The following is a 26,338-nucleotide window of genomic DNA, read 5'->3' as shown; positions in this document are numbered from 1 at the left end:
GTATACGAAGGTCAGTTATAAACTTTTTGATTACTTAAATTTATTCATGTAATTCGTTCTATTTAATATGATTTTTTACGCTTTTCTTTAATGTAACTTTATTTTTTGTGGCGTTGCGTGGTTTGTGGTATGGAATGGAATTGAGTATATTGGATTGGACGGGAAACTGAACCGGTTATTAAGAATAAGAGAACGGCATCAACCTTTGAAAAATTAAAAAACTGGATAAACCAGAAGCCTGTGAAAATACTCTGGTACAAATTACCTAAAGAGGCGCACGTATTTCGCGCATCTCATTTATTTTATAATATTAATTTTATTATTAGCTTAGTTATGCAATCAACTGCTTTGTTTTAAAAATGTATCAGAAATATTTTTAATAATTATCAAGAGTAGTTTGATAATTTATTTGTTTAATTAAAAAAAAAAAAAAAAATCGTTCTCGCAATGAGAACAAATCAACAATTAGATTCTTACGCTTTCTGCACCCGTAAACTGGTTTCCCCGATGATTTCTAAGTGACGCAATTTAACTTTAATACTCGTGTAATATGTTTGCGTGTTTTTACAATCATCTATAAATTTATACATCAAGTTTTAAATTAAAAAACATAAATATATTATTATATATTGCAATATATCATTCCATAATCAATTAATCATAACAAATAACAAAGTATACTTAATATAACTTTAATAGAAAGTAATAAATAAAATTGTTTTCATTTTTATATCATAGGTGAGTGAGTTCACATTAGTGTGGAACATTTTAAATCAAATTTATTATTTTATAGACTTTAAATTAATAATATTTATTCAGTCATGTTTTGATGTAATTTATCATTTTTTTTTTTAATTAATTCTATTGAAATTTTTTGAAATTTATTAAAACTCTAAAATATTTTAGAATACCAGAATATAAAAATTTTTTAAGTTTAAAATTAACACACTTAATTTTAAAAAATTTTAGTGATAAAAAAATGACAGAAAGATTTTTAAAAAGATTTTCGAAAACATTTCTTTACATTAAATAATTTTTGGAGTGAAAAATTATTTAATATAAAAATTTTTCAAGTTTTAAATAAGGAGACACTTAATTTTAAAAAATTTAGTGATAAAAAAATGTCAGTAAGATTTAAAAAAAAATTTTAAAAATATTTTTTTATATTAAATAATTTTTGGAGTAAAAAATTATTTAATATAAAAATTTTTATAAGAAAAATTAAAAAAAAAAAATCTAAAAATTTTAAATTACTATAAGTACAATTTTTAAAATGTTTTTTTTTGCATCAATTTATTTATTAAATAAATCTAAAAATTATCAAATGTCTGCTAATTCTACAATCATAAAATTCTCTATAAATCTCTAGTTTTTTTTTTTTTATCAATTATATTAAATTTTTTCATTTAACAACACGACATTGACAAATATCAAATATCATTGATCGATGAGTATCCACTTTTTATATATTACATAAAAATACATATGTACATGTAAACGAGGGTGGAAAGCTGAATAGGGGAACGTGAGTTTAAATATAATAGCTCAGTAGTTTCATTTTCTTTTCTCCCCCAGTGCTTTTATGTGTATCTGTCCATACACATAGGTATATATTTTGTTTAACTGTATGCCTGAATATCAAAGGGACGAACCAAACGCAATAGCCTGTGAATCCTAAGCCAAAACGGGTAATATCGAACATCCCCCAGTAGAGTCCGTTTGAATTTTTTTCACGCTCCAGACAATAAAATGAGGGGCTAAAACCATAAGAAAGACGAAGAGAAGTGAATTACATATAAAAGAAAATAATACATATAATAGATAATAGTTTGAAGGGATAAGTCATGAAAAGCTGTTGGTTGAATTCCAGTAGACGAGGCCAATGACCCACAGCTATAAGGGAAATCTAATAGAATATTTATAAAATAAATTTTAAATTAATCTTATTATACACTCTATCAGATTAATTGCATTATTCAACTGTTCAATAAATCACCGTGAAAATTGGCTCCAGTTTAAAATATAAAACTGTTTAATAAAATAAAATCCAATTCTCTAACGGAGTTTTACAACATGGATAATTTTTACTGTCTGATGACCCAGAGGAAATCCATGTCAGGTCGTCTACTGTAGACTTTAATACGTCTAACATTAAACTACATCTTCTATATACCCTATACACTTATTTATTACTCACACAAAGCTCACGCTGATAAAATTTGTGAGGAAAATAATGTAAGCGCACAAGATAATATCATTGCGGATATCCAGAGCAAAGAAGAAAGAGATTGTTCACGCTACACCCACGTTAAAAAATATCTGAGCCAAGTGGGCAACATGCCAACCAGCCTTCTTTACTATTATGTACACGTTATATACATTAGTTGTTTTTTTTTCTCAGTAGTTTTTATTTTGTCTGTGATGAGAATTCTGTCAAGCTAAATTCCAACTAAACTTTTATTTTATTTCATATTCAATAAATTTATCGCGTGGGCAATAATCGTAATTTTCATATTGATGTCACACTGTCGAGGTCACATATCTGTATTTTAACTATTGTTGACTATTTTGCATGACCTACCGTACAAAATATTTAAAACTTGTCGGATATTAATTTATGGACAGAAAAAAAGGTTCACTTGAGGCAAGAAAATATTTTTCTTCCTAATTATTATCTTGAGCAAAAAAAAATTTTTTTTTGACAAGAAATTTCACTTATTCCAATAAAATTAATTCTCATGCTTTAAAAAAAAAAAGTATCTTGATCCAAGAAAATTTATTTAAGTCAAGAAAATTTTGTTGTTTTGAGAAAATTCAGCCTCTTGCTCCAAAAAATTTAGTTCTTGATAGAAGAAAATTTTCTTGTCTTGAGAAAATTTCTCTCTTGCTCCAAAAAATTAAATATAAAGATAGAAGTAAATTTTCATTAATATTTTTATTGATTAACATGTCAAATGGGAAGATCGAATAATATTGAATCATTTTGTTTCATTCAATATGTATAATTACACGCTAAAATAATATAAAATGGGTATCAAATATTCAAGAGAAAAATTTTTTCTCAGCTAAAGTAGGTGGCGCTGCTTCCCTAAAGTATCTAAAAATCTTGATCAAATATAAAAATTTATTGTATCAAGTATTTATGATAATTTGAATTAAGAAAAAATTACTTCGACCAAAAATAGAATTTCAAGAAAAATTTTTACTTCGCCCAACACAACTTTGGTCTTCCTTCAGGCACCCGAAAATTTTCTTGAACCAAGAATTTTGTTCTCCAGTCAAGAAATTTTTCTTTTTGTGTACCAATGTAATTATCAACAGCACTAAATTTCCGGAATTTTTCTTTCTTTCTTTCTATTATCCATGAGACTTCAAGGTCATTCGGAATTATTATTGTGAAAGATAATTTACTGCTGATATTGATCATACCTTTGTTATTTATGGACAGTAGAGAGAATATAAATTATTATTAAAAAAGTAAGAGGTAAAATGGTGATAAAGAATCTTTAGATGTGATCTAGGTCAACAGACGTATATCTCAACACTAAAAACTCATCGAGTAAATTCTTGTCTCTTTATTATTATTTATTATTATCGTTATTATCTATACATATAATACTCGTGCAATTGTGGATATTAATGCTTGGAATTTATTTAAGCATTGAGACAAGAATTATTGTCGAGTAATATAAAGAAATAAATTTATTTATGTATAACTTAGACATATACATACATATTTATTTATTTATATTTGTAATGGATTTAACACAAGCGACTGCGTGACTTATATTTACTATTTTTATCATCATAAACTCTTGAAAATGCCACGGCTGTGACGACAATTAGATAACGATTAATAATGTCTTAAGACTATTATTGCATCGTATCATATCGAGTGAGTGTCTCACTTAAAGCTTTTTAAAACAGTGATTATACGATATCTCTCGTTAAAACTATTTAATGATACCACTAATCTACTCATTACAGAAACAATTAAATTATCTCTTACTACAGTGATTTAAAAAATATTTTTTTTATCTTCATACGTATCAAATTTAGAAATTTTTCAGATCAGCGCTTTTTTATTTTGCTAATAGATAGCTTTATTAATTTATCTCTTGTTTATATTTCTTGTGTACACACCTGTTAAAAAATTATTATCATCAATGACATACATTGTAAATTTTTATTTTTAGCAAATTATAACAAAGAAAATTTTTTGTAGACTCCACTAATTTTTTTTCTGACAAAACAATTATTTAAAATTTTAAATTTATGATTAAAAAAAAATTTTTTTAATTTTCAAACTTGTTTACTCTTTTTTATATGAAAATATTAAAAACATTTCCGAATTCCGATGGATAATGAGAGAACTTGATAACCCTTGAGGCTATATACTGTCATACTCATTCGGAAATTCCCCGAGTAATAATATCCTCGGGCAAAAATCCTGTAATTACAAAAATAGCTTCTTTTTAGGTAGATTTCGTAGAAATCTATCTATTGCATTGGTCCTTGTGTCTTAATTCACACGGAATTTTGTCATTTTATCTCTTATGTAGTCGAGTAAAGCTCAAAATTAGCATTGGTTCAAAAGTTTATATATTTATGTATATATTTATGTATATATATATATATATATATATATATATATATATATATATATATATGTAATATAACGTGGCTTGTGGACACGATAGCGTCTACAATTCTTAACGGATTTAGATGAAACTCGGTACACATATTCTTTGAGTAATTACCTTGAACAAGTTCGAAGACGAGCACAATCGATTAATTAGTTTAGAAATGACGGCCTTTTAAAATTTTCAAAATAGTGAAAATCACGTTTTTGGACACTTTATTGATGTATAACTTCTGATTGAACAGAGATAGCTAATTTTTGAAAAATGCATGTGATAGCTCATAAAATTACCTTTAATTTGATGCATATAACATTGACATTTTGACCATTTTTAGTTATTTTATCAAAGTTAAGAGTGCAACTGAACCATTTTCAGGCAATGTGTAGTACAACCGACTTATGAATGTTATTCTATCGAGAATTCTTAAGAGATCCTAACGAAATTTAGTATATAGATCCCTTGGACAATTAGCTTGCATGAACCCTAAAATGAGCGAAATTCGTCAATAAGTTTAGAAATGGTAGCACCTAAAAATTATCAAAATAGTGAAAATCACGTTTTCGGTGACTTCATTGTTGTATAACTTTCGATTTAAAAGAGATTACTAATTTTTGATAAATTCATGTGAAAGCTCATAAAATCGCCTTGAATTTGACGTTTATAACATTGACATTTTGACCATTTTTAGTTATTTTTTCAAATTTAAGAGTGCAATTGAACCATTTTTAGGCAATGTGTAGTACAACCGACTTATGTACGTCATTTTATCAAGAATTTCATACAGTGAAATCTACCTTCCATTTCGGGTGTGGCCGAATGGTGTTTTTTTTTTATTAACCTATATAATCAGCGATTTAATAACTTGCTGATAATGAAAATGAAAAATAGCAAGAATAAATTTTGATGTAACCAGATTAATAATTTATCCACACAGAAAGAAAAATTTCTTGACTGGAAAACAAAATTCTTGGCTCAAGAAAATTTTTGGGTGCCTGACGGAAGACCGAAGTTGTGTTGGCCGAAGTAAAAATTTTTCTTGAAATTCTATTCTTGGTAGAAGTAATTTTTTCTTAATTCAAATTATCATAAATACTTGATACAATAAATTTTTATATTTGATCAAGATTTTTAGATACTTTAAGGAAGCAGCGCCATCTATTTTAGCTGAGAAAAAAATATTCTCACCTTGCGAAAATTTTTCTCTTAAATATTTGATACCCATTGAATATTATTTTAGCATGCAGTTATACGTATTGAATGAAAAAAAAACGATTCAATATTATTTGATCTTCCCATTTGACATGTTAATCAATAAAAATATTAATGAAAATTTACTTCTATCTTTATATTTAATTTTTTGGAGCAAGAGAGAAATTTTCTCAAGACAAGAAAATTTACTTCTATCAAGAACTAAATTTTTTGGAGCAAGAGGCTGAATTTTCTCAAAACAACAAGATTTTCTTGACAAATAAATTTTCTTGGATTAAGATACGTATTTCTTAAAGCAAGAGAATTAATTTTGTTGGAATAAGTGAAATTTATTGTGTAAAAAAAAAATTTTTTTCCGCTCAAGAAAATAATTAGGAAGAAAAATATTTTGTGCTCAAGTAAACCTTTTGTTCAGTGTAATTATAAAATTTAAGTAGCCAAAATTAAAGCTGACATTGGATGACCTTGAAGAATTTAAATCACAAGTTTAAAGTGTATTAAGAAAAATACATTGAATCTTAAGAAGGGCTCTAGTCTGGATTTTAAAATTCCCAGAAGGGATATATTGTCTGAAGTATAGAATAACAGCAGGTAGATATATATCCCGTAGCGACAAAGAAACCAGTCACTGTTTCTTGTCTGACAATGTTCTGAAGCTACCTGGAGAAAAAAAATCCATTTTTTTCTCCCTCTATCTCAGTATTATCCTATCCATCTCCCTTCCATTATTTCCTCAAGTATACTACAGTATGAAAACTTGATTTAAAGATTTAACAATCTTCAATGCAAGTATAGTAGCTGACTCAGCTCACTCTTATAAATAATTCTTATACTATATCAGATAGTCATTGTTCCGTTGTTTGAATTTAAATGCCCGTGATAATAACTGACAATAAATCAATACCTCAAATTGCTCCAAATAAAAACAAATGATGAGGAGATAATAAAATTTAAGTGACAATAACAACATAAAACTTATACTTTTTTTTCATAATACAAAAGTTATTAATTTTTTTTTCATTTATTAAATTAAAACTAAAAAATATTTTTTTTAAATTGCACTTCTAAATTTTCAAGTTTTTTACGAATTAAATTAAATTTTTTTGACAATTTTTTCAATAAAAAAAATTCTAAAAATTTTTAGATGTCAGCTAAATAATCAAAAATCTAGTCGACATTTTTGATTTTTTTATTTTGCTCAAGTTATTAAATTATAACTAAAAAATATTTTTAAAAAATTGCACTTATAGTTTTTGAAGATGACGATAAATTTAGCAGATATTTAAAAAGTATTAGAATTTTTTTTAACAAATAAATTATGGCAAAAAAAATTGACATGTAGAAATTTAAAAAAATTAAAAATGCAATTTTTTAAAAATAATTTTTTAGAGCAAATTTTTTTGTTAAAAAAAATTAAAAAATTCTCTGCTAACTTTAATGTCGTTTTTTGAAGTTTTTAACAAGTGAAAAAATTTCTTTTAAATTTTTTATTGAAAAAAGTTAAAAATTTGTAGCTTTCAGCTCACTTAATTTTCCTTTTTTTTTTTTCAATGATTTAATTAATGACCAGTCATTAAAATAAACAACACTTACAGATGAGCCGGATCATGTAGAAACTGTTGATGAGGATTATGATGACCGGAAGACGAATGGTGGTGCTGAAAAGCACTTGGCTGAGATGGGGATCCACCGGGCATTAAATTGTATGGCTGATACAGCAATTGTGATTGTGCTGTTGATTGATTAGCGGCATTAGTAGCCGCAGCAGTCAATAAAAGTTGAGTTTGTCCGGGTGCAGAGACACTCTGATGATGGTGGTTGTTGTGGTGGTGATGATGATGGTGACTTGGATGATGATGGTGATGATGGGAATGCGGGTTACCCGAAGTTGCGGCAGCAGTCTGCGGGCTTGCCGGAAGTACCGCCATAGCTGCCGCACCACCACCTCCTAGCACCGGTGGCATTTTTCACTAGCAAATGCTGATCCTGATCCTGATCCCAATAATATTACCAACAACAATAACAATGACAATAACGAGCAATAATTACTCAGTATCATCATTTATAATTAAATCACCAATTCACCATTCAACACACCGCACTCTCACTGTTAATTACAAAAATATTATTATTTATAAAACAACAATAATAAAAAAACAAAAATAATATTATTCTAGTATTCTCACAGGTTAATGACCTCACTGCTATTAAAACTCCTGTATCACTGTGCCATCTTCACTCACTATACATTAGTACTCTCTCGAGAGATAACGGCGAACTCCCCTTCTTAAAATAATAACAATAGTCACAGTAACTATAACTAAAAAATAAAAACCAAAATTTTAGTATTTAAATCCAAAACTTGAAAAAAAGATTCACTTGCTGCACCATCACGGAGATTTCCAATAATTTTTATTTATTTATTAAATTCACTTCACAGTTGTTGATAATAATAATAAATAAATGAAAGATGAGAGCCTTATTGAAACGTATCCTTTAGCGGAAAGAGAGCGAGGCTAATCGCAGCACGTCTCTTACAATAGTATTCACAAGAACAAAAGACCTTGGACTCTCGGAGTACAATAAAATAAAAAATAAAATATATATCCGATAGAAGTCTTCACTTTAATCCAATCACGGATATTTAAATACCTCATATATTAATTATTGTTATAATTAATAAATAATATAACTTATAGGATTATTAAATGAGGTCGGAGAAAAAATTAACGGCGCTTTCACACGTTATAGCCGTATAATCAAACCGCGTCGAAGGCCGCTACTCTACTGCAGCAGCGTTGAGAACGTAGCGCCCCCACCACAGGGAAGTTCGTTTTAACCCCTCTCTTGAGCTGCCGCTTAGACGCCAATATTGTGGTAGCTTCCCCCACTATTGCTCAGAAGTACTGGGAGTATTCCACACTGGTTGGCATAATACATACACATTATATGCGCTTCTCTTCTCTTCTCTTCTCTGCTCCTTACTCCCTCTTACTCTGCTCCAACTCGAACTCTTACTATTCACAGGGTATAGACGGTAATAGGTGTAGTACATAGGTATAGTACTTTACCTATGTACTGTATAGTACGAGAATCGAGAAAACGTTGTTGTATTGGCACACAACTCAACCAAACACTCTACTCGTACTTGTTCGCAACAATTTACATTTATAACTATATATATATATATATATATATATATATATATATATCTACACATATACATATATATATATACATACATACTATATATATATATATATATATATATATATATATATATATATATATATAGCAGCATATATATATATATACATATATATATATATATATATATATATATATATACATATATATATAAATATAACTGTGTGAGTGGGTCTTTAATTTGGCTGTGTAAATGTCTCTGTGACGACTAGTCACCCTGGAACAGAACAGAACCCCAGCCCTACCCCTTATTTACTGGCACTTGGTCGCCCCCTCGTTCGCGACTGACTACGAGCACTCACACATTTGTTGTGGGTATGTATATGTATTGAACTCCACGGGACTCTACTCGCTTCCTCTCTCAGTCAGCGTTATTAAATACACAACCCAATTGCTCAACCCGGCTCTCTCTCGCTCGCTCACTCTCTCCGTACTCCGTACTCCGTACTCCGTGACCGACCGCCGAGCGGCCAACTCAGCCACGACTTCTATCCGGTCGCAAAAAATATACTGCCATGCGTTCACTCACACACGAAAGATATGTGGATTTTATTTATTTATCTACGTTCTGTGTACATATGTACTCAGACCAGGAAGAGGATAAGGAGAAAAAAATTTTAGTAAAAAGTTGAGAGAAAATTGTTGATGTCCTTGCATTATTATTTTACTTATGTTAGGATCATTCTTTAGTTTTTATTAGTTGGTAATATTGCTTTTTATTTTGGATAAATTTTAATTCTATTGAAATTAAACGAAAATATTTTCAAGAAGTTTTTGGTTTGAATAAACAAAATTTGTTTATTTATTTATTTGAATATAATGAGACCCAACAGCTGTAAAGCCAATAACAGGGTCACTGAAAAGTTTATACGGAGTATATCTTAGTATAACTTAGTAGTAAAAGGTGTAGTACAAGCGAGAATTATAATTTGTTATAATAAGTAAATAATTAATTAATTTTTATACAGTTTCATCTGGAATATAATCTAAAATATATAATAATTTACATTGTACCATATAATAATGAGTAATAGCAATTGTCTGAGACAAGAAAAAATAGATAGATGACTATAGTTATCTAAGAGACGTTAAAAAAGTTGCAAGTTTAAATTCATAAGTTAATTTTTTTATCTTAGAAATAAAATTTTTAGATTTAATTACACTTATAAAAAAAAAATTATCTTGATTTGAGAGGAAATAATCTTGAATAATTTAATTGTTTTTAATCAAAGAAAAAATTTATTGAATTAAAAATTTTCTCCTGGTTTAATTTTTATTTGGTTCAATGAAATTCTCTAAAATAATCTTGATTAAATATTGTTTTTCTTAAATCATATTAATATTATTATACATGTACAAAAATTTCAACACTACAATGATTACATTAGTATAAATAAATATAACATTCAATAGATTAAATCTTGGATTAATACTAATAAAGATGTATTTAATATAAATACAACTGTTTACACATTTCAAGATAAATCTCGAGATAACTTTCTTTTTAAAAAAAAAAAATTTTGAAGTTTATCAAAAAAATTAAACAATTTTCAATCAAATTCTGTATTTTTTTTAATAATATTAAAATTAAAAAAATTTTTTTAATTTCATAAAATTTCAAATAAATGTAATTACCTCAGTTATGTATTCTGATAGAAGAATTTGTTTATAATTAAAAATATTTGTTAATATTTAACAAATCATTTATTAGAGATCACTTTTTAGTCCTTAACAAATATTTCTTAGTATTTAAAAAGATTTATTAATATTTAATAAATGAATATCAGATTTATTAAATACAAACAAATCATTTTAAATACTAAAAAATGTTTGTTTAATAATAAAAAGTGCTCTCTACATGGAAAAAACAAAATGACACAGGATATCATCCCAGATTATACTGAGTGAAAAAAAATTTCAGATAGTAATTAGTATAATCCAGATTACAATGAGTATTATCCAAACTACAATGGATGTAATTTGTATATCTTTTATACAGTATATGTATTCTTCATATACATGTCTCTGTATATCACTCAGTATAATCTGGATTATACTAGCTACTATCTGAAATGTTTTATTGCTACAGATATCACTGAGTATAATCTGGGATGATATCCAGTGTCATCTTATTCTTTTCGTGTAATAAATGATTTGTTAACTATTAACAAATATTTTTTGATACAAATAAATTCTTCTATTAGTGTAAAATTAAAAAAAATTACGACATATACAAAAATTTGGAGTAAAATTCTTAAATTTACATTTTAACAAACTTAATTAATTGTAATAGAATTGGATTGTATTTATAAATTTATGTATAGATTTTTCAGAGCCTGATAAAGACTCAATAAAGAGTCGAAACGTTGCAATAATAACAATAACATGATTGTTTAATTTGTCATTTATTAATTCCAACTACAGATGATTTTTTCGTATTATTTTATGATTTTGTACGCGATAAAAAATGGAAATTTTAATAAACTTTTTTTTTGCGAAATTTTTTTCGTATACAAGCTAAGTAAAAATAATTTTAGTCGGTATTGGATAAAATAAAGGTTGAAGATGAAAGAGGGAATGATGGAGATAAAGAAAAAGAGTTCAACGAGAAGACATATATATAAATATATTGTGTAAGTACGTAGCCTGTCCCTTCGTATCTCCCGCGGTGACAGTTTAATCTCGGAACAACGTGGGAGTTGCGTATCTCTGTATATTTTGTCTTTATAGTGTGTATGTATGCGTGCATGCATACATGGACGGGGATAGAGGAGTTTATATGTAGAACCCCTCTGCAGATTCCTAGAGGGGAAGTGCGTTCTATCGATCCACGTGCGTTTCATGGAAAGCGAGATTGAAAGAAACCCAAACTGTTATTTTTTGTAACAGTGTGTGTGTGAATGATGTTTTACGGATTATCCAATTTAAACTTTTGAACATCTGTCTCTGTCAGACAAATCATCAGACAGGTTAACAACTTTTTAACTATCTATGTAAGTGTGCGTCTGAGCCGGTGTTTATATATGTATTTTGTTTTTAGTGACGGATAATTCAAGGATAGACAATGACGACCTTGCATGTAGAGTAGTCAGGCATTGTGTCGCGAGTTAGTACCTACATATTCACTATTACTTATACTGTTACATATACAGTAGTGTTTAGTTCTGTTGCTCTCTGCTCTGTTACCGGCAAAATAACAGCGTGACTAATACGCGACGATTCTACTATACGGTACACCCGCAGCGGCTGGTTCACCCCCGCCCCCGCCCCCGGACGCCGCTCCGCATCACTTATTCACTTATTCATACTTATTCACCGCGGTAATTGTCATGGTATAGATAATAAAGTCTTAGACGCGGGATAACTTAGTCACTCGGTAAATGCAATCTATTACATTCTTTTAAATTGTTATTTATTATTATTATGTTTAATGTTTAAAAAATGACGCGTATTATATTTAATTAATGATACTATGTAACTAACCGAGATAAAGATTTTATTACTCAGTAATAAAACAACGCATGTTCATTTATTTTAAATTAAATAAAATATTTTTTTTTTATTCGTGGATTGATTTTATTTTTAAAATCCAACAATGTGACCTGGATTATATTTTTATAATTTAATAGAAAATTGTTAAACATTGTCGACCCATTTAATTGTACTTAAAAATTTATATAGAAGTTTAAATTTATGTTCGTATGAAAATCTGTAGAGCTTTTAATTTTAGTTTCGTAGTTAATATTTAATTGTCCTGCTAATTGAAATTTAATTTTTTATTTATAGAGAATATTTAAATTTTAATGACTATATTTTTGAAATTTTGAATCATATTAGATAATATAATACTTAATAAATTAAAGAAAATTTTATAAATAAAAAATTTTAATTTCTATAAAAATATTTTATTTTTTTCCTAAAAAAAATTTTAAGAGCCAAATAATTATTGAAAAAATTAAAATAAAATTCTTTCTGTCGTTTTTATTCAAAAAATTATTTTTGAAAAATTGTACAATTATTTATACCAATAATATTTAAAGGAAAAAAAAAATTTTATTCTTAAATCATCAATTAAATTAAGCAAGTGATGAAATAATGAACAAATAATAATTATTTAAATTTCAGATAATTAAATGTAGCTGGTACAGTTAGTACTTTAATTAAAATTTTTTTAATATCAAATTTCCTATTAAAGCAATTATTTTCTTAATGATAAAGCTTAATTAAAAACAATGAAAATAATTGTGATTCAAATTTACAGTTTCCCATTAAGATTTAATATCATTTAAACTTCCATTTCATATGTATAAGTTTTACCTTTGGTTTATTAATTACATCAATGATTAAATAACTCATATATTTGTATTTGACAAAGGCTATTAATGAATACGACATCGTATGTACTCGAATATTCAAATTGAGTTTATATATGTGTTACATATATAATATATTTAAAATAACATGAAACGGGTGTATTACATTTACAAGTCAACCACTCGAGGCACTCACCTTTCTGTCAATATATTACATAAGTATTTGACTTATTTGATTTTATTCAACTTTACGTCAATGATATTCTTATACAGGTTTAAAATAATATATTTAAATTCCTTATAAAAACTTACTGAGTTTAAAACCTTGTTAATATTAATATTAATATCATCTTTCACAATACTGATCATGATCACTTAATTTAACGCTTCATTATCATTATTATTAAAATATAAATGTGTTAGAAATTATTGACATAGAAGAATTATCAATAACAAAAGTTATTAAATTTATCTTATCATATTTTTTTATTATCTTTAAAAAATGCCATACGTTTCTTAATTGCAGTTGAATTACGTTTTAAAAATACGTAAAGTACACTTATCACAGTAAAAAAATTTTTTTTTAAAAAAGGCTCAATAAAATTTTACTCCAATTAAAATAATAATGTTCCTAAATATTTTTTAGGCAAGAAAAAAATTTTTTTCCAAGTTTTTAATGCAATATTTTGATAGTAAAAACCTGAATACAAGTAACTATAGATAATAATATGTATAAAAGACATTGATAGTATATACGGGGTCACGTGTCGACGAGTAGCAAGACGACGACGTCGGACGGCCATCTTGCGAATAACGATCCGAGCATCTGTCGACTTGCGCGTCATCCAGACGAAGATAAACGTTTTCAATGGTATTTCCATCACATCACATCGTTCAAACACTGACCTCAGTCCGTGTGTAATTAATCACAAGAAAAAAAAAATAAAAAGTAATCCCCTAACTGAACCGTTTTTATTGAATAGTATAAATAAAAAAAACAACTTATTAATTGAAGATTTAAAAATAAATCATTTTAAATTGAGCTTCAAGACATCTATATCTTCTTTAAAAATTCAATTGCCTATTATAAAATCTTTAATATTTTTTACTAATTTTTATCAAAAAAATTTAGTAAAATTCGCTGAATACCTGACAAAAAAAAATTGGAGCATGGAAAAAGTTTAAAAAGTCATACAACTCGTACAGAAGTATTTAAAAATATAAATAACGTTTGAATAAATAAAAGAGTAATTTATTGTTAGTGCTTAACAATAAAAACATGTATAAAAAAATAAAAAAATAAATAATAAATAAAAAAAAAAACAACTTATTAATTTGAAAATTAAAAAATAAATCATTTTAAATTGAGCTTCAAGACATCTATATCTTCTTTAAAAATTAAATTGCCTATTATAAAATCTTCAATATTTTTCACTAAATTTTATAAAAAAAATTTAGTGAAATTCGCTGAATAACTGACAAAAAAAATTGGAGCATGCAAAAAGTTTTAAAAGTCATACATTCGTACAGAAGTATTTAAAAATAAATCATTTTAAATTGAGCTTCAAGACATATATATCTTCTTTAAAAATGCAATTGTCTATTATAAAATCTTCAAAATTTTTCACTAAAAAAATTTAGTAAAATTCGCTGAATAGCTGACAAAAAAAATTGGAGCATGCAAAAAGTTTAAAAAGTCATACATTCGTACAGAAGTATTTAAAAATATAAATAACGTTTGAATAAATAAAAGAAGAGTAATTTATTGTTAGTGCTTAATAATAAAAACATGTATGAAGAAACAAAAAAATAAATAATAAATAAAAAAAATAACGATGAAGTGAGAGCTCGTTAAGGCGTGACCTTTAGCGTCTGTTTGTTGCGTGGGAGGTTATAATACACTTAGTCGTAAGTTTCACGTTTATATATTGTCAGTAGACGACGTGGTATGATATTGTATCGTTATGTACTATATACACAACACTCTAGTCTACACTACACCTACTACTAAACTACACCAATATATTATATGTACAATATGTATAATGTAGCAATGTGTGTTGCACGCTTACACGATGAATGCAGGTCGACAAACGTGTGATTCGTTGGAGAAGGGATACTGAGAGGAGGTCAAAGGCCTGCTACGCCTTGCTCTTCTCGCCAATATATATATATATATATATATATATATATATATATATATTGTATATATAATACATGAGTAACCACCGACTAAACCACTATGTCTTTTACTTCTTCGTTTTTCTTATTCTTCTTCTTCTTCTTTTTCTCCTCCATCGGCGTATTTTTATTACTTCTTTAAGCACTCCCCTCCGCTGGTACTTTTTTAGTTAATTTTTTTATCACTTGTCACTTGCTTTCATTACTCATCGATTTATGCTTCATATATATGTGTCATGATAAATATATATATGTGAGTAAACACGTGTACGCCTCTCTTAAGTCTTTTTGATAAAATATATCTATGATGGATATAAATAATTCACTTGATAATCCACTAGTTGAATATTTCTCACGCATACGTTTGTATTCAATGTAATATATATATATATATATATATATATATATATATATATATATATATATATATATATATAATATTATAGTAAATATATTTACATTGCAATTTAATCCTACATTACTCATATATGTGATAAAGTTTCTATCCATCGATCTAGGACACACTTGTGGATTTTATCTAATCAAATCTATTTGTTTATTTCAATTATTTGATAATTAGATTGAAATTATGTAAGAGTTTTAGATTATTGTAGATAATGATTATTATTATTATCTAATATAATTTTTTTTAATAAATTCAAAATTTTATTTGAATAATAAAAAATTTGTAGGATTTTATATTAATTGTTGTAATTATATTTATTATATGATACGGGATCAAGTATGTAAATTTACTGTTTGCAGATTAAATGTTAGAAAAAAACCAACGAAACGTGAATTTATAAACAAACAACCGGATAGAATGATTGATTTTTATCACCTCAGTTTTTTTTATGAATAATTATTTGAATTTGGCTTGGTAAAATTTTTAGAATTTTTCAATGGAATCTTTTCTCGAAATTTATTAAAATTCATTTGACGAAAAAATTAATTCTTGGCTTTAGAATAAATATTTGAAGAAAATATTTGAAAAAAGTTTGGAAAATCCAAAAGTGCACGCCTCATAATGTCATAATCTCATTTTTCATAATAAAATTGAGACAATTGTAGTTCAGGAAATCGCTTGATTTTTATAAGACGAGTATAAAGCACCTTATCTGCTTCGCCTATGAGGCGTGCAATAATCTTGTAAACGCTGAAAGCGGTACTATTTTTGTCAATATGAAACGTACAGCAAATAATGTTTGAAAAATACCTTAATGTTTACCGTAATAAATTGTGTCTAAATTTTAAACAACATAAATATTATGAATTTCGTAACTCGCGGTTAAAAATTTAAAAAACACTTTTTAATATGTATCTTTAAATCGCGAGGCTACCTTGAAAGTTAAATAGTGATTCAGGCGTGCCCTCTCTGCATGCATTTTATTTAAAAAAATCTGATGACCTTGAAACCAAACACTATAATTTAATTCTAAAAAAAATGTAGCGTAGTTACAATTTGATTCAACTGTTGAGTAATAAATTATAAATTAAATTTACTTAAAAAACAAAATTATAATACATCAAAAGCATTTAAATTTCTTAAAAGGAAGAGAAAAATACTGTGAAAGAATGGTTGTAAATTACAAACAAATTTACGAAAAATATAATAAATTTATTTATACAGTTAACATATACATGAGAAGATAAATGTCTATTGGTTGACAAAATGGAACGAGTGAAAGCACACACGTCGTATCACATCACATTCGGAATACACGTATTTATTGTATAGATACATTAAAGTTGTGTTGTTATGTTCAGTTGTATAAGAGACAACTAAACGTTGAATTGAAGATAAAGTGGCATTGGCGATAGAAACGAATGGTAACAAACGGACCTGCTTCAACACAAGCTATACAATGTACGTATATATTTATGTATAAATGTGTACGTATAAAAGTGACTCAGCATCTATCTCACAAAACTTTCCCTCCATTCCCTGCTGTTAACATTCTTCCTCAACTCTTTTATATAATAAATAATGTCATGGTGTTTTTCTTCATTTTTTTTATCACATTTCATTTAATTTAATCAATTCTATTTTTTGCTTCAATTATGCTCTTTATATTTAATTATTTTTATTATTATTATTATCATTCTATTTATTTATTTCAAGATCAATAGATCCAATGACCTTCAATTAATTTTGATTACCCCCTACTTACATTACGAGTTATTATTTATTTCTTCATACAATTTACTAATAAAAAAAAAATTAAACACTTGATAGCGCGAAGTATAATAATAATTTTTATTGTTAATTAACAAATAATTTCTTTATGTATTTTTTAATACAGAAAAAGATAAGAGTTTTTTTTTTATTTATTTATTTTTTCTTTTAAATAACAAGCGACGATATGATTGTAGACAAAAGACTCGACAAAAGTTTATCAGTGTAAAGATAATTATTATATTATTACATGTCACGTATACTATTTATTTTGATGAGTTATTTTTTAATACTCAATGAATTTAGAATTAAAATACATATATTTTAAAAGTCCATTTTAATAATTATTTTTATTATAATCAGTAAACTATGAACTTCTTATCAGTGTTATTTTAAAACACGTAGTATAGTGGTGACTATGTTTCCATTTGCGATGTATCGTATGACATTTATTTAGTTATTAAATATTATTTGTAAGTATGGTTTATATTTTCATAATCGTTAGAGCTAGATAATACCGAGTTTAATAACAAAAGATAATTGTTGATAATAATATAATAAAAACACTGAATTTTATATTATAAATTTAAATTTTTCTATGAAAATATACACGTGGCTAAATATAGGTCAACGCAATTTTTACTGGCTTACTAGAATTTATGTATGTAAGAAATAATTTCTTTAATATTCTCCTCTCACTCTTATAATAATAAATAAATAAATAAGTATTGTTACTTTCAAAATTATAATAAAATTTAGACATACCAGTTATCTTTAATTGACTGAATTTAAACAAATATTATTTCTTCTCTAAAATTTTTTACAATTAATTTTTTATATTAATTATCAGAATTAATTATTTTATTAATTCCAAATAATTTTATTTGTTGAAAACAATTATTATTTCTCAACTTGTTAATTACTTTCTGAATATTTTATTAATGATTTAAAAATTGGGTTTTTATTCGAATATTATCGGTGTAGTTATACAATTTTTTATAATGAATCTTTGATGAATTTTTTAGATCAATTATCAGAATTAATTATTTTATTAACTCCAAATAATTTCATTTGTTTTTTTAAATTTTATTCATTTCTTAGAAAATTATTTTGAATTATACTGAAAGAACTAAAATATTTAGATAGTAATTCAGGTTTTGAATTCATTTTTTCAATAAATCAATTAACTAATTCTATTTAACAAAAAAACAACAATTTTAGATAGTCACTTCGATTTTATTCAATATTAAATTGTTTAGAATGACATTCAATATTCCTTTTTTATATTTAAAAAATGTTGCTCAATTTATTCACTAATATTTTCAATATTTATCAAATTTTGCCAATAAAATTTATTCTTTATAAATGAACAATTTAATTTCAATAAGAAGTGTAATTAAATAATTATTTCAGTACCAACATTAAAATTTCTGCAGATTTATATATGAATTTTATTTGTTATGTTTTTGAGTAAAATTAAATATCTAAATATTATACTCCAAAATTTTTTTAAGTTAGCTTAGGATTCAAATCTGAGTGTTTTTTGTCACTAAAAAATTTTATCTCTATTTTAGTGCAGTAAATTGGTTAAAACTGAACAGAGATTAAAACCTCTTCGGATTTAAATAGCATAATAAATTATCTTACAATATTTATCGACCGAAACTACAGATATTTTAATCCAAGAGTTTAGATACCAAGAGAATAAATTCTTAACACCAGACAACTGAGTTTCTTCAAAAGATTTCTTAATTTTTCTTTTTAAACAAATTTTTGTATCATAAAACATAAATTTTCCTTATTCAACTGTTAATTAGCAAAGAAACAATCTTGTGGATAATTTAGTTACAAAAAAAAAAAAAACCTGAGTGACCTTCCATAAAATCAATACCATTCAAACTGAAATTAAACAAATTGTGAATGAGCAACGAATAATTAAATATCCCCAGCATTTATTGTCGGTAATAATTTACAACCCAAGTTTCAATTTAAAAGAATCGAATTTAAAGGTCCTAGGGACTAATCCCCTCAGGACATTTACCTCTTGAAAATAATTTAAATCCTGCAGTGTAAGTAAGGGTGAGAGTATAGTAAAGAATTGGCATGCTGACGTTTCATATTTCTAAACACATGGAGACTAAATTCCACATGTCTCGTCGGGAAAGAAAAAAAATACTTTTGAGTCATCGTATTTAGTTGTAAAGTTTAAAGGATCATATTTCGGTTTTAAAAATATAAATCTTTATTTTATTTTTATAACGTCATTTACTTTTTTAACACAACCGTCACAGCTGACCAAGTGCGTCTAGATTTGTTCTGGTTGTTATTTTTTTTTTTTTTTACGACTTCTAAAGATTGAGCATTAATGTACACATCGACATTATTTTTTCTTGTTGTCCCCCTGTGATCATATAAAAGCATCGTTGTTATTTACTGAAGTGAATTTATCAGGTTTGACAAGTTTTAGTAGCTAAACATGTTACGAAAAATAAAAGTTTACTTGATTCATACATACTAGTGGTAATACATAATGTATTCAAAAGTGTAAGTATAAAAATAAATAATAATAATAACAAAATATGAATAAAGTAACGAATGAATAAATTAATGATGATGATGATGATGATACTAAATTTTCTCGTTGGTTTGCAAGACCAGTCTCTACGACCTTTCACAGCCGATCGATTCAAACGTGCCAGGAATAGAAAGATCGATCTTTTACCTACGGACTATGATTTTAAAATCAAATTAAAATGTTTCTTATTCAACGTCACTTTGCTCACTAACTGTAGTTTTAATATTTAACTTCTACCTCCTATTCTGCTTTTAGTACCGATCAATATTTCATTAACTTAAATTTCATATATACATAATTAAAATATTGGAAAAAAAACCGACAAAATTTTTATATATTAAGCGTGTGATGATTTTTAACATTAAGGAGATCCAAGTACCCTCCTAGCGTAAAGAATATCTATAAAAAAAATAATACGTAAGGTAAAAGCCCCAATAGATGATCACGTACCAGTATATGATCACTCCATGTATTTGTATATCTATATTCACAAATATAGGTATACAAATACATGGAGTGATCATATACTGGTACATGATCATATATTGGGGCTTTTACCTTACACAAAAAGAAAAATTTCTTTACTGGAGAACAAAATTTTTGGCTCAAAAAAATTTTTGGGTGCCTGAAGGAAGACCGAAGTTGTGTTGGCCGAAGTAAAAATTTTTCTTTAATTTCTATTCTTGGTGGAAGTCATTTTTTCTTAATTCAAATTATCGTAGATACTTGATACGATAAATTTTTATATTTGATCAAGATTTTTAGATACTTTAGCGAAGCAGCGCTACCTACTTTAGCTGAGAAAAAAATTTTCTCACCTTGAGAAAATTTTTCTTTTGAATATTTGATTCCCATTTTATATTATTTTAGCGTGCAATTATACATATTGAATGAAAAAAAATGATGAAATATTATTTAATCTTCCCATTTGACATGTTAATCAATAAAAATATTAATGACAATTTACTTGTATCTTTATATTTAATTTTTTGAAGCAAGAGAAAAATTTTCTCCAGACAAGAAAATTTACTTCTATCAAGAACTAAATTTTTTGGAGCAAGAGGCTGAATTTTCTCAAAACAAAAAGATTTTCTTGACTTAAATAAACTTTCTTGGATCAAGATACGTATTTCTTAAAGTAAGAAAATTAAATTTGTTGGAATAAGTGAAATTTTTTGTCGAAAAAAAATTTTTTTTTCGCTCAAGAAAATAATTAGGAAGAAAAATATTTTCTTTGCTCAAGTAAACTTTTTTTTCTGTGTAGAAATACTTTTGTTATGCATCTTAAAATTAATTTTTAAATTAATTAATAACATTTTTGAGGAAATCTCCGATAAATTTACTAATTAAATAATTATTAACATTTAATTGGCTAATAAAAATATAGGACTATGAATTACCGGTATACACTTGACAACACCGCAAGAGTTCCCTAAACTTAAAATTTATTTATGTTTACTGTCTAACTAAAATTACTAAGATCTACTAGCATTTAAAAAACCGCGGTTACTTATGCTTTGAGTAACTGCGCAAGCAGTGTTGCCAAGTCAAATACTAGACTTCAAAATACGGAAGTTCCTTGTGATTTTTCATAAAAAATTTAAAATATCTCCGTAATACATTCGGAAAGCTACTTTTTTTATTGTTTTAATCGAAAGCTTATTATTCTTTCAATCAAACTCAATGAAAATAAAATTTTTTTACAATCGTTAATTGCATTAAATTCTTAACCAAATACACAGCTGGTGGAATCTCCATTTACCTACATGTAAAAATTACAATTTTCAAACCTAATTATTTCATTAAATATCCCGGAAACCTACTGTTTTAAAATTTTTTTATTAATTATTAAGCTACGTAGATTAAATTTACAAATTTTGAGGAAGTTTTAAAAATTTGACTCCTTTGTGTGGATCTTCTTAATGTTTTACATTGAATTATTTTCAGATGAAAAAAAAAAATAAACAGTGAATAAAATTGTCAAGAGCATGACGAGAAGAGAAAATAAAACAAGATTACAGTGTGATGAAATTTAACAATCAGCAGAAGAAGAAAAAACATGTTCGATTGACCTCGATGGTCTTCCATTACACAAACCCACAAAAGAAGAAAAAAAAAACCTCGAACGACCATAAATAAATATGAAAAAAGTATAAAAACAATTGAATTGAACCAGAATTTTCTTTATGTAAAAAAAAGGAAAGTACATTATACTTTTATGGAGTACAAATTTAAAGAAATAGTTAACAAATGTGATGAGATTCCATCAGTATCTGTATCTGATTAAACAGCTGGTTTGGTAATACAGATAGATATGTATATAAGGAGTAAGGATTGTATCTCAGTTCATAAGCCACTCGCATTTGCATACGATCCGCATCTGACCTATTTGCATGGTAATCGTTAGTACGTTTCTCAAGTGACACAACTGTTGTCCCAGCAGGAGATTAAAGGAAGAAATAAATAAAATAAACCGTACGGAGTTTTGATATTATGAATCTAAAATGACTAATTTTACTAACTAAATCTATCTGAATCTAAAAATATACACACTGAAAAAAAGCACTTGAGTTAAGAAAGATTTTTTCTTCAAAATTTCATCTTTATTTCAAGATATTTAGTGTTCTTACACTGAAAAAAAATTAACTTGAATCAAAAGAATTAAGATAAAAAATTCTTGAATCGAGTTAAGTTTATTTAAAATCAAAATAAATTTAATTTAAGAATTTTTTTGCTCAAATGGAGAAGATCAAGTTCTTTAAAATTATTTACTTAATTCAAGTGAATTTTTTTTCTTCTTGCACCAAGAAAATTTTAAAGAAGACAAAAGTTATTTTAAAGCAAGAAATTTTCTTGGGTCAAAAAACTTGAACTTCATTCAAGAAATTTATTATCTTCTTTAATATTTTCTTGAGCCAAGAAAATTTACGCTCCAGTCAAGAATTATTTTTTTAGTGTATGATTAAAGAAAATAAATTTATTTTAAATTAAACTTCTTTATATATCATACAGAAATTCTCTAATAAAGTTTAGAATTATGTTGAAGTAAAATTGTTTAATTTATTTTTAATAAAGAACTAATTCTTAAATTATGAATATAAAGTTCTTATAAAAAAATAATAATAATAATAAGTTTTATTTGTATCACAAGTTTTGTGTTTTACAAAGATTACAGTCGTTTACTCTTTATATACTAATACTTAGTTCTCTATTCACATTAATTTTTCTTATCCTAATATCACTTTCTTATTTTTGGTTTGCACTATTTCTACTTTACAATGTAGTTTTGCTATAATTGCTTAAATTATATTGTGACTGTGCTACCATTTCTCACTTCACTTTCGGTTACTTTATCCTACACTACTTTTATTTGATTATTTTCTCATCATTTTCCGTGCACTTACAGTCGCATGCGTGCTATTTTTCCTCATCTACCTACACAGCCTCTGTATTATCACTACTTTTTTTACATTCATCCTTTTCACACTCTCTTTGTATTGCCTCTATTTCTTTTATTAATTTGCAAAACTCCTTGCATACTTTTCCTTTTAATTTCTTATAAAAAAATAAAATTACACTAAAAAAAAATGTAATTAATTAAAGAAATGAGTTTTTGAAGTAAGGAAATCATTTTGAAAAATTTTATTGCCGTAACTTAAAATAATTTTTTTCTTTAATCAAGTTAGTTTTTCTTAAATTAAGTGGCAATAATTACCGATCGAAGATAATGTCTCTTAAGTCAAAATAACAATATTCAAGAAAAAAATTCTTGAAGCAAGACAATAGTTTTAAAAATCACGTTTTTAGATTAAAATAAGTTCTTCTATCAGTGAACATATTATTTTCAATAACTTAGAGTAAACATATTTTTTATAAAAATATATTAAAATTGATATGCAGGCGTTAAACTGTATATTTAAAAAAAGTGGGCTATTATGTGATTTTATTTACTGTATATTTAAATTGAATGTTTCCGTGAATAAATATCAAGAGAATTTGCTATTTCTTGTGATAAAATAAAGGAAAAATAAAACAAAATAACCTAGATGCATCATCCACTAGACACTTAAATATATATTTATATATTCCCGGACGAATAACTAAACCTTGCGAACCCTCAGTAGCATATTTCCTCGGTCGTTTGTGCATAGCGTGACCGGGAACCATGACGCCAAAGAAGCAAAAAGTATCTCAAAACTTGAAAAAACGTATAAAAATTACATTCGAGATTGGAATAAATTGCTGGAACACGTTTTATACTTAAAATCTCTGGTACATTTAAACTATCGATTTTATCGAAATAATCTTTAGCTTTTTAAGATCTCTAAATTGTTTTCTCATTTCCAACCAAATAATCTATAATTACAGATTTTAAATTTCTCAAACTTTAATTACACCTTGCAAAAAAAAAAAAAAAAAAAACAAATCTTTTCTATAAATTTATCCGTAAAATTACTTTAAATCCATTTAGGTATCTTTGATCTCTAGCCAGAATTCAAGTTCAAAGTAACCCCAAGAATTCTAAAAAGTGAGCCTCTAAATTACACACTGTATACATTACTTAAAATTCTGGGTAGCTTATGTAAGAAGGGATAAGAATGCCCATAAACTATCCCAAAAAAAAAAGGTTGTAAAAAGTTGAACCCTCCAGTCAATAATTTAAGCCAAGCGCCATAAGCATTTTTTAATCGCCGGTTGATCCTCTCGTCAAAAAAAGTAACGTTAAATAATCTCAAGGTTATACCGAGATACCCGAGTAATTTTGAGCATACCACACACCTGTTATCCTTGATCCAGTAAAAGAATAATAACAAATCTAAACATAGCTTACTCCAACTTAAAAGTCCACAAATATATAAAACCCAAGTGTTTCTTTTAAGTTTAATTTTTATTGACCATTCATCAGATAAGAAATACATCTAAAATTTTTGAATTAATTATCTATGATATTTACTCATAACTTGATGAAGAATAATCTTGACTAGCAACCTCACTATGTGACTGCCGTGATTTGTGAATTATAAATAAATAAAATTTTGCCTTATTAAATAATGAATTTTGTTAAATTGCAATGTACTTTCTAGACTATTGACGTATTTAAAGATATAAGCTCATCCCGATGTTACATTCATCAAGAGCTTTCATTTGAGTACCCACATGCATTTTTGATATATTTTTCATATATACATATATATATAATATATATAAATATATGAAAAATTGATGTGGGTACTCAAATAAAAGGTCTCGATGAGTGTAACATCGGGATAAGCTTATATCTTTAAAAATGTTAATAGTTCACAAAATACAAGGTCATTTCTTAATTATGCATCTAGAGATAGAGAATTTTCGAATGCAGTCTACATACTTATCATAATAAATTAACTATCGGTGAGAATGATATGAAACTTTGAAAAGGCACAAATTCAAGTCAAGATCTTTGTAATGATACTAAATTTCACTAAAAAAACCGATTTTATCATATGACAATTCTGGACACAAAATTTTTCTTATTCTCGTAATAATATAGATTATCAACAAAATAATTTAAGTTTACCTCCTTAAAGAAACAAAATAAAATGAAGCAATTATTCTTTTGTCTGGAACAATATCGTCCAGTCATTTAATCCGTCCGCTGGATTTTCTCGTCTCACCACATTGCATTGCATTAGCCCGGATATACACGCACATACATACATAAAATATATAAATATATAAAAGCGTCTCAATATACAGGATATATATGTAGTACATAACCCAAACGTGGGCAGGCGCTACATGGTCAAGTAAATGGTAGCTCCCAACCTGTCGAACCGGTTTTTCCACCGCCCTCCATTGCCCCCGTCTGTTATTTATTTATTTTTATTTTTATTATTTTATTTAATGTCTCCGCTCTTTCCCAGTCGTCTTTAGGCTCATGCACACCTCAACACTACTGTAAATTCCGAATGTGTAAAGCATAGCAGTCTCTTGGAGTCTCGAGTCTTGAATCTAAAGTCTTGAGTCTTGTTTTATATTTATTTCTTGTTCAGCT

The 26,338-nt window shown here is 26.5% G+C and overlaps 1 protein-coding gene across 5 annotated transcripts in view; it reads right to left on the bottom strand.

The window, feature by feature from the left end:
- Positions 1-26,338, bottom strand: part of LOC123271298 (probable JmjC domain-containing histone demethylation protein 2C) — a 193,680-nt gene that overhangs the window by 45,736 nt on the left and 121,606 nt on the right. The gene's annotated exons all lie outside the window — the stretch shown is intronic.

This window comes from Cotesia glomerata, linkage group LG9 (assembly GCF_020080835.1).
Source record: "Cotesia glomerata isolate CgM1 linkage group LG9, MPM_Cglom_v2.3, whole genome shotgun sequence".
NCBI classification, from domain to species: domain Eukaryota; kingdom Metazoa; phylum Arthropoda; class Insecta; order Hymenoptera; family Braconidae; genus Cotesia; species Cotesia glomerata.
This window is presented reverse-complemented; position numbering and strand designations above follow the sequence as displayed.